The sequence below is a fragment of the Lissotriton vulgaris genome, unplaced genomic scaffold (genome assembly GCF_964263255.1).
Source record: "Lissotriton vulgaris unplaced genomic scaffold, aLisVul1.2 SCAFFOLD_1390, whole genome shotgun sequence".
NCBI classification, from domain to species: domain Eukaryota; kingdom Metazoa; phylum Chordata; class Amphibia; order Caudata; family Salamandridae; genus Lissotriton; species Lissotriton vulgaris.
In genome coordinates this window covers 275,352-288,681 of record NW_028254880.1, presented here as the reverse complement: position 1 = coordinate 288,681, position 13,330 = coordinate 275,352, and positions in this window count along the sequence as shown.

Genomic DNA, 13,330 nt, shown 5'->3' with positions numbered 1-13,330 from the left:
CCCACTGATACTTGGTCCTTTTAAATCAACAAAGAAGAAATTGGCACAGAAGCTGAGGTAGACTACATCACACAGAAGCCTTAGAAACTGAATGAGGCAGACTAAGGAGTAGAGAAAACTGGGGCCTTATATATGCTTAAGGTTACATAGTCAGCATAAGACTGAGGGGAGGTCCTGGCACATGTAAGCATGCAAAATGACTAATATGGACATACAAGCTCTGCTTGCTCAACAAAGTGGGAGGAGCTAACAGTGGCTATTTTTGGCAAACACATCCTGACATTCACAGACTAGAAACAGCTACAAGCTCAACTGAGCATGTGCGAAGGTGGAAGATTCATGAATGAATGAATGAGTACAGACTTAGCGCATGGCTACCCGGAGGCATCCCAGCGCTTTTAGACCCAGAGCAGGACACCACAACTCAGAGGAACAGGAAGGTCTTCAGCCGTTTCCTAAAAGCAAGATGGTTGAATTCAAGCCGAATGTTCTTGGGGAGGTGATTCCAACATTTAGCTGCATGAAAGGCGAACCCATCGGTCAGGCATACGTGACCGATTAACCCTTGGGACTGGCAGAAGATTGAGATGGTTAGATCTCCGGACTCTGGTAGATTGGTAATGGCAGAACAGAGGGTGCAGGATAACCGGGCCATTGTTAGTTGTTGACTTATGAGCCATACACATGGCTTTAAACCGGACCCTTTCCTGCACCGGTAGCCAGTGAATAGAGCGCACAGCAGCCTTCGCAGAGCAATGTCTCGGTACCTCCAATAGCAGACGAGCTGCGCAGTGTGGTCCGACTGTAGTATTTTAATAGTGCCTAAGGGTGCACCGAGTTAGACCGCATTTGCATAGTCCAGTCGGGGACTAATAAGGGACTGGACAAGGAGCCGTCTGGCCTAAAATGGAAGAAGGGTCAAAACCTTCCTTAGCAGCCTAAGCAGACCATAACATCTCGAGGAAACCTTTAGAGCCTGAACTTAAAAACCCAGAGTGGGATCAAGCCAGACCCCTAAACTCTTGATTTGGTTCTTAGGAGTGGGGGAGGGACCCAGACACCTCGGCCACCAAGTGTCAAGATTAATGGGGGCCTTGTATCCCAAAAGCATAATCTCGGTTTTTGAACCGTTTAGTTTTAAAAAGGAGGAGTCCATCCATTCAAGAACCTTGGTAAGACAAGGGGACAGATTGTTTGTCCCAGAATCCACTGCATCCGCCCTAGCAAGGGAGACAACCAACTGCGTGTCATCGGCGTAGGTGACCAATTGAATTCCCCAGGGAAGAACCACATCAGCCAAAGGCCTCATGCAGATGTTAAACATGGTTGGGCTCAATGAGGATCCCTGGGGAACGCCGTAATGCAGTGGGAGTTGTTTAGATGCTGATTCCTCTTCAAAGACTGAAAAGGTTCTCTCTGAAAGAAAGGATTGAAGCCATATTAGGGCCACCCCTGAGATACCAACCTCCCGCAAGCGGCAAATCAACAGGACCACTGCAGCGCAGCCTCCTGCATCCACAATTTTCCTTGTTTCCTCCACCACCACAACCAAAGCAGTCTCTGTACCTTGCTTAGTTCTAAACCCCGTTTGGGTGGGGTGAAGGGCTCCCTCGTTCTCAATGAAGGATGATAATGCAAGGTTGACATGTTTCTCTGCAATTTTACTAAGCCCCGGCAGCAGAGAAATGGGACGATAGTTGGTCCACTCTTCCGGGTCAAGGCTGTTTTTTTTTTAAAAGGGCCTTAACTCTGGCCTGCTTCCATAAAGGTGGAACCACACCTGCAGCCAGGGAGGAGTTGATGACGTCCCTAATGACTGGAGCGACGGTCGCCGAGACCTGTTTAAGTACAGATGGAGGAGCAGTGTCTGAGGGGGACCCAGATTTAAGATTGCCGAGGAGTCTTTCTACCGTGGGAAGATCCATCAAAAGGAAGGCCTCAAGTGTTGTGGGCGGTACAGGCACGGTAGGAGAGGGGGCGGTGTCAGTACTGTCAGCAAAGCAGAAGGCTGAGTAGATACGAATATGCTGAAGATGCTGAATATAGTTAGTTTCTAGGCAGACTACAAGAGCAGTCAACACTGAGCGAGGACAGAGCACATGGCGAGCATGTGGCAGCACATGGCTAACTAAAATGGCTGCCAGAAATACAAAATGGCTTTCAGCTCATGCTAACAAATCCGTCCAATATTTAACGACACTACCCTCGACCCTGGGTTTCATGGCGATCGCCGCAGCATCATAATAGGGTGGAACACACAACCCTAGACCCTGGGTTTCAAGGCGAATGCCGCCGCATCACAATAATGCGGAACACATATCCCTAGACCCTGGGTCTGAAGGCGATCACCGCCACATCACAATAGGGCGGTAAACATATCACTAGACGCTGGCCTTCAAGGCGATCGCCGCCGCATCACAATATGGCAGAACAAACATCCTTAGACCCTGGGTTTGAAGGCGGACGCCACCGGAACATAATAGTATGTATGTATGTATAAAATATTTTATTACGCGCTCTGCTACTACAGAGTATCCTGGCGCGATAATAGGGCTGAACACATAACCCTAGACCCTGGATTTCAAGCCAATCAACACACTACCCTAGACGCTGGGTTTCAAGGCAATCGCTGACGCATCATTATAGGGCGGAACACATAATTCTAGACCCTGGGTTTCAAGGTGAACGCTGCCGCATCACATTAAGGCAGAACACATATCCCTAGACCCTGGGTATGAAGGCGATTGCCGTCGCATCGTAATAGGGCGGATCACATAACTGTAGACCCTGGATTTCAAGGATATAGCTGTTGCATCTCAATAGGGTGGAACACACTACCCTCGACCCTGGGTTTCAAGGCGATCGCCGCCGCATTATAATAGGGTAGAACAGACACATAAACCTAGACCCTGGGATTCAAGGCGAACATCGCCGCATCACAATAAGGCGAAACACATATCCCTAGACCCTGGGCCTGAAAGCGATCACACCACATCAGAATAGGGCGGAACACAGATCCCTAGACCCTGGCCTTCAAGGCGATCACCGCCGCTTCACAATAGGGTGGAACACACATCCCTAGACCCTGGGTTTTTAGGCATCACCTCTGCATCACAATTGTATGGAACTCATATCATTAGACCCTCAGTATCGAGGCGATTGCCACCACATCATAATAGGGCAGAACCCATAACCCTAGACCCTAGGTTTCAAGGCGATAGCCGCCGCATCACCATAGGGCGGAACACACAACCCTAGACCCTGGAATTCATTGCGATCACTGTTCCATCACAATAGGGAGGGGCACATAACCCTAGACCGTGGGTTTCAAGGCAATCTCCTCCGAATCACAATAGGGAGGAACACATAACCATACACCAAGTGTTTCAAAGTGATCTCCACCGCATCACAATAGGCCGGAACACATATCCCTAGACCCTGGGTATCAAGGCGATCGCCGCCGCATCACAGTAGGTAAAAACACATAACCCTAGACCATAGGTTTCAAGGCGATCGCTGCCGCATCACAACAGGGAGGAACACATATCCCTAGACCCTGGGTTTCAAGGCGATCGCCACCGCATTACAATTAGGCCTGGCCGGTTAATTACGTTCCGCTCGTGGAATTTGCGGAATTTGGGTAATTTCGCGGTCCGCATAGAACGCGGGATTGTCAAAAATTCAGGGATCCGCGGCTACGCGGAATTCTTTGCTTGTTTGCCCTTTCAAAATGCATGTTCATGAGATCTTTATCCCCGAGCACGCAAACAGTATTCGCAAATAGGAAAAAAGCATTGCGATTAGGTTGAACAAGCTATTCCACATGTTCACGGAACTCTTTGTGTGCTCGTAGAGATTTTTTAACATTTCGCAGAGCTTTGCGTAGCGCGACAACGCAAATTCCGACCATCACTAATCATAATAGGGTGAAACTCCTATCCCTAGACCCTGGGTTTCAAGGTGAACGCCGCTGCATCGTAATAGGGAGGAACACATAAACCTAGACCATAGGTTTCAAGGCGATGGCCGCCGCATCACAATAGGGCGGACCACATCCTAGACCCTGGGTTTCAAGGCAAACGTCACCGCATCAATATAGGGTGGAACACATATCCCTAGGCCCTGTGTTTCAAGGCGATCGCCGCCACATCACAATAGGGCGGAATACATAACCCTAAACTCTGGGTTACAAGACGATCAGTGCTGCATCACAATAGGGCAGAACACATAACACGAGACCTAGGGTTTCAAGGTGATCGCCGCTCCATCACCATAGGGCAGAACACATAATAATAGAGCCTGGGTTTCAAGACGATCGCCGCCGCATCACAAAAGGAAGGAACACATATCACTAGACCCTGGGTTTCAACGCGATCACCTCAGCATCACAATAAGGAGGAAAACAAAACCCTAGAACCTGGATTTCCAGGTGATCGCCGCCACAAGACAGTAGGGCGGGACACATAACCCTAGACCCTGGGTTTCATGCGATCGCTGCTGCATCACAAAAGGGGAGCACACATATTTAAGCCTGGGCTAAGCACTACGCTACGCTCGCTTAGTTTGCTGAGTTTGCGCTACTTCGCACTACGTAAATTGCAAGTAGCACATTGCAAACATGCGTAGCGTAGTGCAGCGATCATTTTTTGCTTGCTCGCGGTCCTCAACGTCAAGTTGGTGACCGAGAGCAAGCAAAATTACATCCTGGTGAGACTTTTCCTCGTTCGCGATCAGCAACATCAAGTTGCCGATCACGAGCGTAGAAAATAAACCTCCCGGCGAGCTTCTCAACGAAGAGGTCAGGTTTCTCATTGCAAGTGGTCACGTATGCTTGCAACCCCCGCGATGAGAAACTACCAGTCAACGTTGAGAAAGCTGCCGCTCGAGTAGAAATCTACCTGATTTAGTAAAACAACCGTTTTCACTATGCAAGATGCAGTTTGCACTTATTGCACAGTGCAGACAAGCATCCGGCACTGTGCAATCATTGTGAACAGCATCTTGCACAGTGCACTAAGCAGTTTGTGAAGCTAAGCGTAACTTGCGTAGTGCGAAGTGCACTTCGCGTAGCAAAGCGTAGCGCTACTTTGCAAACTACACCCAGGGTAACACATAATGCTTGAACCTGGGTTTCGAGGCGATCGCCGCCGCAACACAATAGGGCGGAACACATAATCTTAGACCCTGGGTTTCAAGGCAATCGCCTCCGCATCACAATGTGGCGTAACACATAGCCCTAGTCCCTGGGTTTCAACGCGATCACCCCACAACACAATAGGGCAGAACACATAACCCTAGACCCTGGCTATCAAGGCGATCACTGCCGCATCACAATAGGGTAGAACACATAATAGTAGACCCTGGGTTTCAAGGCGATCGCCGCCCCATCACAATAGGGAAGAACAAATAGCACTAGACCCTGGGTTTCACGGCGTTCATCGCCGCATCACAATAGGGCTGAACACATTACCTATGACCGTGGGTTTCAAGGCGATCGCCGCCGCATCACAATAGGGTGGAACACATGATCCTAGACCCTGGGTTTCTAGACAATCGGCGCCGCATCACAAAAGGGAGGAACACCTATCCATAGACCCTGGGTTTCCAGAGGATCGCCGCCGCATCACAATAGGGCGGAAAACACATCCCTAGACCCTGGGTTTTTAGGCATCGCTGCTGCATCACAATTGGATGGAACTCATATCATTAGACCCTCAGTTTCGAGGCGATTGCCACCACATCATAATAGAGCAGAACCCATAACCCTAGACCCTAGGTTTCAAGGCGATAGCCGCCGCATCACCATAGGGCGGAACACACAACCCTAGACCCTGAGATTTATGGCGATTATTGCTGCATCACAATAGGGTGAAACACATAACTCTAGACCCTGGGTTTCAAGGCAAATGCCACAGCATCACAATAGGGAGGAATATATTACCCTAACCATAGGTTTCAAGGTGATCGCCGCCGCATCACAACAGGGCGGAACATATACCTAGACCCTGGAGGCGATCACAGCAGCATCACAACAGGGCAGTACACAAATCCCTAGATCCTGGGTTTCAAGGCGATGCCGCCGCATCACACACATCCCTAAACCCTGGGTTTTGAGACATCACCGCCGCATCACAATAGGACGGAACACATATCGCTAGACCCCGGGTTTCAAGGCGGTTGCCGCCGTATCACAATAGGGTGGAACACATAACCCTAGACCCTGGGTTACAAGGCGATCTCCGCCGCATCACAATAGGGCAGAACAAATAACACTAGACCCTTGGTTTGAAGGTGATTCCCGCACCATCACAATAGGGAGGAACAAATAACACTAGATCCTGGGTTTCAAGGCGATCACCGCTGCATCACAAAAGGGAGGAACACATAAACCTAGACCCTGGGTTTCAAGCCGATCGCATCCGCATCACAATCGGGAGGAACACATAACCCTAGACCCTAAGTTTCAGGGCATCACTATAGGGCGAAACACATAACTCTAGAACCTGGGTTTCAAGGCGATTGCTGCCGCATCACAGTAGGGTGTAACACATAACCCTGGACTCTGGGTTTCAAGGGATCTCCGCTGCACTACAAAAGGGCGGAACACATAACCCTAGACCCTGGATGCCAAGCGATCACCGCCGTATTATAATAGGGTGGTACACATAACCCTAGAACCTGGGTTTCGAGGAGATTGCCGCCACATATTAAGGCAAAACCCATAACCCTAGACCATGGTTTTCAAGGCGATAGCGGCTGCATCACAATAGGGCAAAACACACAACCCTAGACCCTGGGTTTCAAGGTGATCACTACTGAATCACAATAGGGTAGAATTTGAGACATGCCGTCACGCCGACTTATGCGATTGTATACTAATCCCCTGATGAAGAGCATGGGTCCCGGAATGCATAGGGATACATACATCGCAATTTGAGTAGGAATCACTTGATGGAGCGATTGTTATATGTCATTGAAAAACGATTGTCATGTGATTTGAATATCATAAAGAAAAGATTTAAAAGAAACTTGGTATAAAGAAGCTACTGCTTTGATTAACAACGAGTGGTTGGAAACTACTTTATTTATAGAAACGGACTATATTGCAATTAATTACAGAGACTACGTCTCACAAGGAGTGCCCGTGGGCACAGTGCCATTTGGTTGACGCTGCATCTTTTGCTTGTTCACAATAGGGTGAAACACATAACTCTAGACCCTGGGTCTCAAGGCGAACGTCGCTGCATCACAATAGGGAGGAATACATAACCCTAGACTATAGGTTTCAAGGTGATCGCCGCAGCATCACAATAGGGCGGTACACATATCCCCATTCTTTGGGTTTCAAGGCGATCGCTTCCCAATAAGGAGTAGCACATAACCCTAGACACTGAGTTACAAGGCGATCGCCACTGAATCACAATATGGAGGTACACATAACCCTACACCATGGGTTTCAATGCGATCGCCGCCCCATCACAATAGGGCGTAACACATATGTCTAGGACATGATTTTCAAGGTGATCGCTGCAGCATCACAATAGGGCGGAACATATCCCTAGACCATGGAGGTGATCACCGCCGCATCACAATAGGGAGGAACACATAAGCCTAGACCATAGGTTTCAAAGCGATCACCGCCACATCACAATAAGGCAGAACACATATCCCTAGACCCTGGGTTTCAAGGCGATCGCCGCCGCATCACAATTAGGCCTGGGCAGTAAATTCCATTCCTCTGACGGAATTTGCGGAATTTGGGTAATTTTGCGTTCCACGGAGAATGTAGAAATGCCAAAAAGTCTGCGATCCGCGGCTGCATGGATTTCTTTGCTTTTTCGCGCTTTCAAATGCGTGTACACAAGATATTGCTCCCCGAGCATGCAAACAGCGTTCGCAAACAGGAAAATAGCATTGTGAACAGGTGGTACAACAATTCCACATGTTCGAGGAACTCTGCATGTGGAGGTTTTTTACTGTATCGCAGAGCTTTGCGTAGCGCGGCTATGCAAATTCCGCCCACTCCTAATTTTGATACATATGGTCCCAACCGATTATTAGATTTTCTAATCTAAAAAACCAAGAAAAGTTCCTTGATTTAAAGGATCCATCTCTGGAAAAAACTATAGATGTAGCTAAACAGATGGAAAATACTTTGACTTATGTGAAAGAAATAGCAAGTACCTCCAAAAACAGTTCAAGTACTGAAAAAGTATGTGAAATTGATGCAGTTAACAACAAGGACTTCAAGGGAAAGCACACAGGATTTGTCAATGCTAGACAACAAACATTTAAAGAGTTATGGCTTTTTAGGTGCGGAACTGAGAGACACACCACAGATGCAAGAAACTGTCCAGCATCTGCATGCAAATGTTGCAAATGTAACAAAATAGGAAATTTTGCTAGGACGTGCAGAATGTAGGAGCATGGGAGTGGCAAAAAAATCTGTGAATCCGATATATAATATAGATGGAAAGGTTCATGCAGAGACATTAGATTTTTTAGATGAGGAAGAAATCAAGGTGCTCATTTTTGACGATGGTAAAAATGTTTGTCCATGCAATATGTCCGTTGCATGTGTAGAAAAAAATGTTGTACATGCAAAATGTCCATTGCATGTGTAGTTAATTACTATCTCCCGAAATGTGAGGTTGCTGTGAATGGCATGATAACACGGTTTTGGGCAGATTCATGTTCACCTTTTACCATCATTGACAAAGTTACATGGGAAAAACTTAAAAATTAACAGTCCGGCATTACTCCACATGGATGTAGAACCAGAAGGTTTTTGCGGAGACAAGCAGACCTTGCGTTCCAGGGTAGACTTGTAAGATGCAAAGCGTGTGTTGTTGAGAAAGGTAAATTGTTGTTAGGTTGGAGAGAACAACGTGTGCTAAATATGATTTTGAACACAAACCATTCACAAGTCCTACTGACACAATACAAAGATGATTGGGTTATCCAATTTCCAACATTATTTAGTGGCAAATTGGGGTGTCTAAAAAAATGTGAGCACAGGATTGTACGTGAATCCAATTGTACATGTAGTAGTCAAGTCAAGTCAAGTTGATTTATATAGCGCGCTGAGGGTCTCAAGGCGCTTGAGGAAGGGTGGGGAATTACTTGTCAAATATCCAAGTTTTAAGTTGCTTTCTGAATGCTAGGTGGTTCTGAGTGAGACGAAGGTGAGTGGGGAGTGAGTTCCAGGTTTTAGCTGCCAGGTAGGAGAAGGATCTACCTCCCATAGTGGTTTTATTGATGCGAGGTACGGTAGCAAGGGCTTGGTTGGAGGATCGTAGCTGGCGGGGGGGGGGGTGTAGAAGGAAAGTCGTGTGTTGAGGCAGTCAGGTCCAAGTCCGTAAAGTGCTTTGTGTGCGTGGGTTAGGAGGCGGAAAGTAATCCTCTTATTGACGGGGAGCCAGTGGAGTTTTTTCAGGTGACTGGAGGTGTGGTCTTTACGCGGGATGTCTAGTATGAGTCTGGCTGATGCGTTCTGGATGTGTTGGAGTTTTTTCTGGAGTTTTGCGGTGGTACCGGCGTATAGGGTGTTTCTGTAGTCCAGACGGCTAGTAACCAGTGCATGGGTGACCGTTTTTCTGGTTTCGGTGGGGATCCAGCGAAATGTTTTTTTGAGCATGCGCAGAATGTTGAAGCAAGATGATGAGACGGCGCTGACCTGTCTGGTCATCGAGAGTGAGGAGTCTAGGATGACGCCCAGGTTCCGTGCGTGGTCCGTCGGGATGGGTGCTTTTCCAAGGGCCTCTGGCCACCAAGAGTCATCCCAGGCAGAGGGGGAGGTTCCTAAGATAAGGACTTCTGTTTTGTCTGAGTTCAGTTTCAGACGGCTATGCTTCATCCACTCGGCTACTTCTTTCATTCCTTCATGTAGGTTGGTTTTGGCGGTGTTAGGGTCTTTAGTGAGTGAGAGGATCAGTTGGGTGTCATCAGCGTAGGAGATGATGTTGAGGTTGTGTTGGCGTGCGATGGCTGCGAGGGGGCTCATGTATACGTTGAAGAGGGTGGGGCTGAGTGAGGATCCTTGTGGTACGCCGCAGATGACTTCAGTGGCCTCTGACTTGAATGGTTAGGAACGAGGTGATCCATTCCAGTGCTTTTCCTTGGATTCCGATGTTTCTGAGGCACTGTAGAAGGGTGCTATGGCAGACTGTGTCGAAGGCTGCGGAGAGGTCGAGGAGGATGAGGGCGACTGTGTCTCCATTGTCCAGTAGAGTTCGAATGTCGTCTGTTGCTGCGATGAGGGCGGTCTCCGTGCTGTGTTTGGCTCGGAAGCCGGACTGTGAGGAGTCGAGGGATTTGTTGGTTTCGAGGAAGGTGGCGAGCTGGTTGTTGACAGCTTTCTCAATGACTTTGGCTGGGAATGGAAGGAGCGAGATGGGGCGGTAGTTTTTGAGTTCGGTGGGGTCAGCTGTGAGTTTTTTCAGAAGGGCGCTGAGTTCGGCGTGTTTCCAGCTCTAAGAAAAGAATTACAAAGGCTATGGGAAAATGGGGTATTTGAGCCAATTGAAGCCTCGGAATGGTTTAGTCCCATAGTGATAGTTTCGAGGGGATCGCCGCCACATCATAATAAGCCGAAACCCATGACCCTAGACCCTGGTTTTCAAGGCGATAGCTGCCGCACCACAATAGGGTGGAACACACAACCTTAGACCCTGGGTTTCAAGGCGATCACTGCTGCATCACAATAGGGTAAAACACATAACTCTAGACCCTGTGTTTCAAGGCGTACCCCGCCGCATCACAATAGGGAGGAATACATAACCCTAGACCATAGGTTTCAAGGTGATCGCCACGGCATCACAATAGGGCGGTACACATATTCCTATTCTCTGGGTTTCAAGGTGATCACCGCTGCATCACAATAGGGAGAAGCACATAACCCTAGACACTGGGTTTCAAGGCGATCGCCGCCAAATCACAATAGGGAGGAACACATAATCCTACACCATGGGTTTCAAGGCGATCGCTTCCCCATCACAATAGGGCGGAACACATATGCCTAGGCCATGAGTTACATGGCGATCGCCGCCGCATCACAATAGGGCGGAACATATCCCTAGACCCTGGAGGTGATCACCGCTGCATCACAATAGGGAGGAACACATAACCCTGTACCATAGGTTTCAAAGCGATCGCCGCCACATCACAATAAGGCAGAACACATATCCCTAGACCTCTGGTTTCAAGGCGATGGCTGTCACATCACAATAAGGCCTGGGCGGTAAATTCCGTTCCGCTCACGGTATTTGCGGAATTTGGGTACTTTTGCGTTCCGCAGACACCGTGGAATTGTCAAAAAGTCCGCGATCCGCGGCTGCACGGAATTTTTTACTTGTTTGCACTTTCAAAATGCGTGTTCGCAAGATATTTCTCCCCGAGCATGCAAACAGCGTTCGCAAACAGAAAAAAAGCATTCCGAACAGGAGGTACAAGCAATTCCGCTTGTTCGCGGAACTCTGCACGTGCTCGTGTATGTTTTTTACCGTTTCGCGGAGCATTGCGTAGCGCGACTATGCAAATTCCGCCCACTCCTAATTTTGATATATATGGCCCCAAATGATTAATAGATTGTCTAATCTAAAAATCCAAGAAAAGTTGCGTGATTCAGGATACATCTCTGGAAAAAATAATAGATGTAGCTAAACAGATGGAAAATACTTCGAGTTATGTGATAGAAATAGTAAGTACCTCCAAAAACAGCCCAAGTACTGAAAAAATATGTGAAATTGATGCAGTTAACAAGGATTTCAAGGGAAAGCACACATGATTAGACAATGCTAAACAAGAAACATTTAAAAAGTTATGGTGTTTTAGGTACGGAACTGAGAGACACACCACAGATGCAAGGAACTGTCCAGCATCTGCATGCAAATGTTACAAATGTAACAAAATAGGATATTTTGCTAGCACGTGCAGAATGTAGGAGCATGAGAGTGGTACAAAATCTGTGAATCCGATATATAATATAGATGGAAAGGTTCATGCAGAGACATCAGATGTTTTAGATGAGGAAGAAATCAAGGTGCTAATTTTTGACGATAGTAAAAATGTTTGTCCATGCAATATGTCCGTTGCATGTGTAGAAAAATTGTAGGTACATGCAACATGTCCATTGCATGTGTAGTAAATTACCGTCTCCCGAAATGTGAGGTTGCTGTGAATGGCATGATAACACTGTTTTGGGCAGATTCATGTTCACCTTTTACCATCATTGACAAAGTTACATGGGAAAAACTTAAAAATAAACAGTCTGGCATTACTCCTCATGGATGTAGAACTGGAAGGTTATTGCGGAGACAAGCAGATCTTGCGTTCCAGGGTAGACTTGCAAGATGCAAAGCGTATGTTGTTGAGAAAGGTACATTTTTGTTAGGATGGAGAGAACAACGTGCGCTAAATATGATTTTGAACCCAAACCATACACAAGTCCTACTGACACAATACAAAGATGATTGTGTTATCCAATTTCCAACATTATTTAGTGGCAAATTGGGATGTCTAAAAAATGTGAGCACAGGATTGTATGTGAATCCAATTGTACATGAATTACGGAATGTACTATTGACAATGAGAGATGCTCTAAGAAAAGAATTACAAAGGTTATGGGAAATGGGGTATTTGAGCCAATTGAAGCCTCGGAATGGGTTAGTTCCATAGTGATAGTTTTGAGGCGACAGCCGCCACATCTGCATGTGTGTGGACTTGAGAGACCTACATAAGTGCATATGGGTAGATCGTCATCCTCTTCCAAGAATTACTCAAAATCTGTCAAGCATCTTTAGGGGTAGGTACGTTAGCACTTTGGATTTATCCAATACTTACCACCAGAGAAAGGTACATGAAAAATCAAAGCATTTGACATCATTTATGAACCCAGTAGTAGCTTTCCGGTTTGTACGCATGCCATTTTGTCTAGCGTCTGCATCTGCAGTATTTCAGAGCTTGATGCAGAAAATTGTGGGCAACATGGAGAATGTGTGTGTATTCAAGATGATATTTTAGTATGGGGGAAAGCGATGACCCAACGCACTTCTATTCTCAAAGAAGTGCTAATCAAATTAGAGAAAGCTGGTGTAACAATTGGGTTGGAAAAGTGCAAATTTGCTCAGGAAGAAGTTGAATATTTGGGGCACACTTTGTCAATCAATGGTAGAAGTTATGGAGAATGCCCCCTGCTCCTCAAGACAAAGAGCAGAGTAGCTCATGTTTGGGACTGATGGAATATTATTCCAAATTTGTGCACCATTTTTCAGATAAAATACTTGTGCTACATGTTCTTATGAAAAAACGTGCAACATACTTATGGACACAT